This window comes from Oxyura jamaicensis, chromosome 1 (assembly GCF_011077185.1).
Source record: "Oxyura jamaicensis isolate SHBP4307 breed ruddy duck chromosome 1, BPBGC_Ojam_1.0, whole genome shotgun sequence".
Taxonomy (NCBI): domain Eukaryota; kingdom Metazoa; phylum Chordata; class Aves; order Anseriformes; family Anatidae; genus Oxyura; species Oxyura jamaicensis.
The window spans coordinates 72,946-79,142 of NC_048893.1; the positions used below are offsets into that span (position 1 = coordinate 72,946).

At 48.3% G+C, this 6,197-nt stretch overlaps 1 long non-coding RNA gene across 2 annotated transcripts; it reads right to left on the reverse strand.

Moving 5' to 3' along the window:
• Positions 1-3,105: 3,105 nt before the first annotated feature.
• Positions 3,106-5,581, reverse strand: LOC118160386. 2 transcript variants are annotated; one of them, XR_004747451.1, is made up of 2 exons: positions 4,403-5,581; positions 3,106-3,524 (listed from the first exon to the last, which is right to left on the reverse strand). It is a non-coding gene; the product is annotated as an uncharacterized LOC118160386 (long non-coding RNA). The 2 variants fall into 2 exon arrangements; XR_004747450.1 differs by having other exon boundaries at positions 3,106-3,527.
• Between the last annotated feature and the right edge of the window lie 616 nt (positions 5,582-6,197).

A 6,197-nucleotide genomic window follows, 5' to 3' on the forward strand; every position in this document is an offset into this window, starting at 1 on the left:
AAAAAAAAAACAAAACAATTTTCAGATTTACCTGGTTTCCGAGGAGAACCTGGACTACTCACCACAACTTTGAATAAAGCGGGGGTTTCCTCTGGCCCATGCAGATGAATTTGTGTCCTGTCTTTTGGATGTGTCCATCATACACATACATTCGTAACTCGTTTTAGGATTCCGGTACCTGCCTGTCTTGCAATACAACTCTTGGAAATTCCAGCCATAAGGGATGACTAGAGATCTTGGATCTGTCCTGGCTCGGTGCCTCTTATTGATTCCTGCTTGGATTAAAGGTGTCTTTCAATATTAATTTAAGTCTTTCAGCTATTGTTTTCACACTTCTCAGATGTTATAAGTACTTTCATTACCATTTTTATTCACAGTAAATTTTCTTATGCTTGGCAAGCCAGAAGTAATGTGTGTGCAGCTGCAGTGAAGTCAGCTACATAGGACCTCTTGGTAATAAGATCAAAGGTGATCTGTATTATGGGACAAAGGACAACAGGCCAAAAAATGTCCAGTATTTTTTATACCAGCTATTACTTATTTATTTTTTGTATTCTCATCATGCCTCTTTTCTGGCAAGAATCAGCTGTAAGGTTGTTTTGTCTCTGCTTTTCTCTGATCATTTATCCCACGTTTAGCAAGGAAGAAAAATGTGTTAGGATTTTCTGAGATTGTAAGAAGGACCTAAGCAGGCATGTCTCTTGTGCTGGAGACCTCATCAACACTTCATATAATTGTGCTAATGAAATTGGCTAATCAGGGAAGTCCTTAACAGCAGGAAGACTAAAGAGCTTGTACGCCTTGTGTGCGTACTGTGACAGAGGACTACTTTACACTACACCTTAGAGCTATGAAGCTGGTGAAGGGCCTGGGACACAAGTCCTGTGAGGAGCGGCTGAGGACACTGGGGGTGCTTGGTCTGGAGAAGAGGAGGCTCAGGGGAGACCTCATTGCTCTCTGCAACTGCCTGAAAGGAAGGGGTGGGGAGCTGGGGGTCGGCCTCTTCTCACAGGTAACCAGTGATAGGAGCAGAGGGAATGGCCTCAAGTTGTGCCAGGGGAGGTTCAGGCTGGAAATGAGGAGACATTTCTGCTCAGAAGGAGCAGTCAGGCACTGGGACGGGTTGCCCAGGGAGGTGGTGGAGTCACCGTCCCTGGGGGTGCTCAAGAAGAGGCTGGACGTGGTGCTTGGGGACATGGTTAGTGGTGACATTGGTGGGAGGGGGGTGGTTGGACCAGATGATCTTGGAGGGCTCTTCCAACCTTAATGATGCTAGGATTTTATGATATACATAACACTAATATCAAACAAGTAATGCAGCTTATCATGCGTTCTTTAGATACAGTATGCTGAGAGCCTATAATAAATATCACTAACAGTTAATATAAAAACCCATTTTTTGTATTGGTTTAGCACCTCTGCACCCAAATAATGGGCCACAGCTACATTTAGCAAGGTGCACTGCAAACTGGACAGAGAGATTACAGGGTGTAAGTGTGAAGAAGCAGCACGTCAAGGTAATCAAAGAAGTGCAAGGAAGAAATTAGCACAATATGTGATGGTCCCACCACATCATTAGCCTAACCACAGTATTACTGCATTGCATTATGTTGTTGTTTGGAAAACAGTTTATGACCACATGTGTAGCTGCTGTGTCATAGCACACACAGGATATCTGAGGGAAGGCCCGGCATTTGATCTTTACTTTGATATCTCATGACAATTTACACAAGCTGAGGACATGCCCCAGAGTACTTCAGACTTTATGTTGTCTAAACACGGAGCTTTTACAATTAATTTCCTCAGCTTGACTTGAAACAAAAACACAGAAGACTTAAAACAATGGTGTGTATCTGGCTCTGTAGCCCTTTGCAAGGAGTAGGGAGAGTGCTGGTCCCGTGCTCCTTAGGACTTCTGCAGAGAAAGCTACAAAGTGGTATTTTCTCAGCAAAATTTGATCTGTTCAGCCTTTGGGGGCTGCGCCTTTTGAGCTTTCGGTCTCTGTGAGACCTCTAATCACAGGCCCATAATTTCTATCCTTTTAAGCACCTACATGCTCCGGGACCATATTTGGGCAATAAAGGTTCTGCAGAACTTGAGAACCCTGCAGATCTGATCCTCCCCAAAGCTCTGGCCTCGCTGGAGATACTGTGCTGCGCAGAGCCAGCATGTAGTTTTTGCACGGCTCCTAAGCAACCTGAGTAAATAGAACATTTCGCAACCTTAACCACAGCGGTTGCTACACTTTCATCTATAATTATCTTTTGCATCAGAGCTCTCAGGAGCACCGGCCTACCAGATTTTGCAGGATATTTTGCATTCTGCTTCAATTTGTCTGCCTTTTCTCTTACATTGCCAGTCAGGATAATATTCCCCAGACAAAAGAAGAAACATAAATACCCTGCAGACTAGAGGAACGTGCAATATGCTGTAAGCCAAGAAATGTTAGCTCGCCAGCCTCACTTCTGATTGCTGTTTATATTCTGTGCACTTCAGAGCTTTGTTATTTGAACAAGGCCTTATAACTTGCCCCAAAAGGCAGCCAGATATAATTCTCAGTGTTTGGAAAGCCTAACACACAAATTATGTTTAGGAAAAGAACTTATGACTCCAGTAGAACATAACTAAGACCTCCCCTCCTCCCCTTTTCTCAGAATTCGTGTCAGAACTGTAGCTTGGCAATCCTGATACAATGTCTGTTCTAACCGCTAGATCACACTTCATTTCACAGCCAGGAACGGAGCCCAGCGTTCCCGATCATCGACCTCCTGTTGCTGGTTGTGCAGCATCCTAGCAAAATGCGTGCGGAATCGCGCTCCAGGTGTGAATCGTCAGCGAGGCTCAGGCTCATCCTCCAGCTCCAGACTGGGGAACTGTGCTGAGGGTCTGAAGCCCATAATACTCACCGCACCGTGGGTCTGAAGACAAAAGTATCCATAATCGGCCAACGTCTTTGTGGCCATGATCTTTGGATTTCTGACAAAAATTCTGTGTCTTTTACACTTTTTCATTAAGCCTCAAATTCCCAAATAAAACTCGCTTAGAAAAGGTTCAGTGCTTCCAACAAAGAAACAAACAAACCATGCTATCCAGCAGTACAGCAAGTCACACAACAAAACGTTTAATATGTCCCGGCTGCTTGATGTGCAAATCAGTTATTTGAGTTACACGGTGGCAGCTTTTCAAGTTCGGAGGTGAAAGCTAACAATATAGTTTCAGCTGATTTTGTACAGATGTGAAATACATGCTCAGTGCGTGGTTAAAAAAGCGAGGCAGCATTCACCAGACTTGTCCAATGACTACAAGTTTGCATATGGGATGAAAGTGCAATTATGCATGCTAATATTTGGGGTGTGAGCCCGACGAAGGCAGGGCTAACCGCCAGGACAGGACATGGTGGCAGAGCCTGCGGCCGTGGCTCCAGGTGCAGCTCTGCAGCAGTGCAGGCAATGAAGCGACAGCGACCGACGGTCCTTTCTGGGGCCAGTGGGATGAATTCTTGTACCCGTAGAGCACTTGGCCACCTGCTAGAATGAGTTCTGTTTGTCGTGTGCTTACACAGTTCGGATTGTTTAGAAATGGTCTGTATCCATTATTGTTAGCGTCAACAGAATGCCTAATGACATACGAATTGGCACCGGGACAACTTCGCTATCTCAGAGAGCTTGCAGCTGAGCTACTCTTCCGCCAGACTTTTTGACATAGCGCAATGGCAGACAGATTCAGCTTCTTAATCTTTCTCTAAGGCAGGGAGAGCTGAGGTCACTGGCCAGAATAGCGGCTGCATCCCATTGCTTGAGTTACTGTTAATGTAGGCAGAGCTGGCACTGTTGTACCTTGCTCTTCCTTTCTCTTCATTCTATGTGAGATGATCAGTGGTGAAACCAGGCGGACATAAAACACTACGTAAACAGCAAAGCTGTTTCTTTTTCTTATTCACAGGCCTTAGGATTTTAAAATAAATTCATGCTTTTGTAACCTGGTGAAATTACTGTTCTAGTTTAATAAGAAATGGTAAAAATCCTTAGGATTTTTTCCTATAAAACCGTGAAAGAGACACTCCTTTTCTGAATATATTTTTGCTGGATTGGACACTGACTAATCACAAGATCGTTCAAGTGCACGTTGGACTGAATGTGGCCAGCATGAATTTCAATAAACAATTGTCTGGAAATGCTAACACCGCTGGAGCGAGGACACCAAAGCATCGGCTCCTTCCTGTTTAGGAAAGCTGAGACATTGCTGAGAGGAGAGGGACACGATAATATTTTTAATTATTTATATCCTGGCGTGGATTTTAATGACAGTGAAGGATGTGAAACTTGGAATTGCCAAATTTTCATACGTGCACAAGTGGACAGACATGATTTTTGTATCTGTTTGAACAGGAAAGAGGTCATACCAGTATTCAGCACCTGCGTGTCAGCACGGGTAGCCGCAGCAGGATCCGACGGTTGTTTGCAGTAGAATATAGCTGGCCTTGTAAAACACCCAGGGGCTCGGTCCCGCGGGCCATTCTGCTGGCTTCTGCAGCGCTCCCAGTTCCTGTGCCTGCCTGCGTTCCGGGTTGGGAGAGGTGAGCTGGCAGCCCGAGTCCATCCTCGCTGCCAAGCCTGTGTAGTTAAGCAGTGTTTTAGTGTATTTCATAGAATTGGAGGAGAAAAGAAGGAAGCTGTTCCAAGACCGATATTCTAGAAATCAGCTGGGGCAGGCAGGGTCTCCAGCCCTGGCCCTCTGGCTCTGAGTGGGGAGACAGCAAATGAAAACCCTCTGGGCACGGCTGGAAGAATCAAGAATTTTCTTGGATTGCCGGCGCTCTGTCCCCAGAAGCCACAATATGCCATAAAAAGTGCTTTATAAGCTCATTACCCTCCAATAAACAAAACAGAAAAATGAAACTTGAGTTGTACTAATATATTTTTTTTCCTTGTTAATGGCCAACAAAGTGTTAATTACCATACTGGCTGCTGTTAACAGTCTTGGAGCCTTTGCCTTCAAGCCCTTACGATGAGAAAACCAGGCATAAATGAGAAACGTTGCCAATTTGGTACTCTCAGTTACGGTTGACATATTTTATGGTATTTCTGCAGGGAAAACAACAACAACAACACCCCTATGGTGCAAACAGGGCAGTTCTAAAGCTGCTCTCTCACCTGCCTTGTCGGCTCCCCATCTTCCCGTGTGAGCGGTTCCACGCAGCGGGGCCTGGCTGCCACCGGGACCCTCTCAGCAGGGACCTTCCTAGGTCCGACCGCAGGCTCTGGAGCAAAGGCGAATGTGTTGTATTTTAAGCACTGACAGTGGCGGGCCGGGGGCCGAAGTAAGACTGGCAGAGAAGACTAGACGTAGTGGCAAAGCTGATGGCAAGAATTTACTTTGGAATTAAGAATTTAATCAGTTCCTGTTTGGTTCCTGTATGAGGCTGGCAGTGAGAAAACAGTTTATTAGCACACTCAGACAAATCCGGGCAAGGCAGCCGCGAAGCCTCCTTAATCCAGCACGGCAGCGTGACTCAGAGGTACCTTTCTGCCCGGCACTGTTTTGTTCCATCTCTCGGATCATCCCTTTTCCTCCCCCTCCCGCTCCCACCCTCGCACCCTCCGTTCCCCCGAGCCTCGCACCGTGGCAGCCGCCCCCGTCCCCAGTGCCCGGTGACCCCGGCAGGGCCCCGACCGGTGCTCACGGCTCGGCTGCTGCCTCCCCGTGCTCGAGCTGTGCCCACCCAAGGGCTCTCGCTGTCCCCTGGCAGTAAATGCCACCACAGAGGCGACAGGCCCCAGGCACTGCCCCCCTCCACCCCAACGGCAGCTGCCACCCCAAAGGCCGTGAGCCGCCCCACAGCAGCCCCCTCGGAGCCCCCAGCATGCACACCCCAAGGCCCCGGGGCTTGTCCCCACTGTCACTGGGGGCTTCCCCTGGGACTGTGTCCCTTTCCCCGGCCCCGTTCTCCTTCCCCAGGGCCCTGTCCCCCTTCCCTGGGCCCTGTCCCCCTTCCCTGGGCACTGTCCCCCTTCCCCACAGTGTCCACAGGGCTGGGACGGAACCACCGGGCCCTGTCCCCTTCCCCTCATGCCCCCCCGGGCCCCTCATGCTCCCCCCAGTCCCCTCACATCCCCATCAGGTGCCCCCAGACCCTTATGCCCCCCATCGTGCCATGCCCCCCCCCCACCCCCTCATACCCCCTTCAGGCTGTGCCC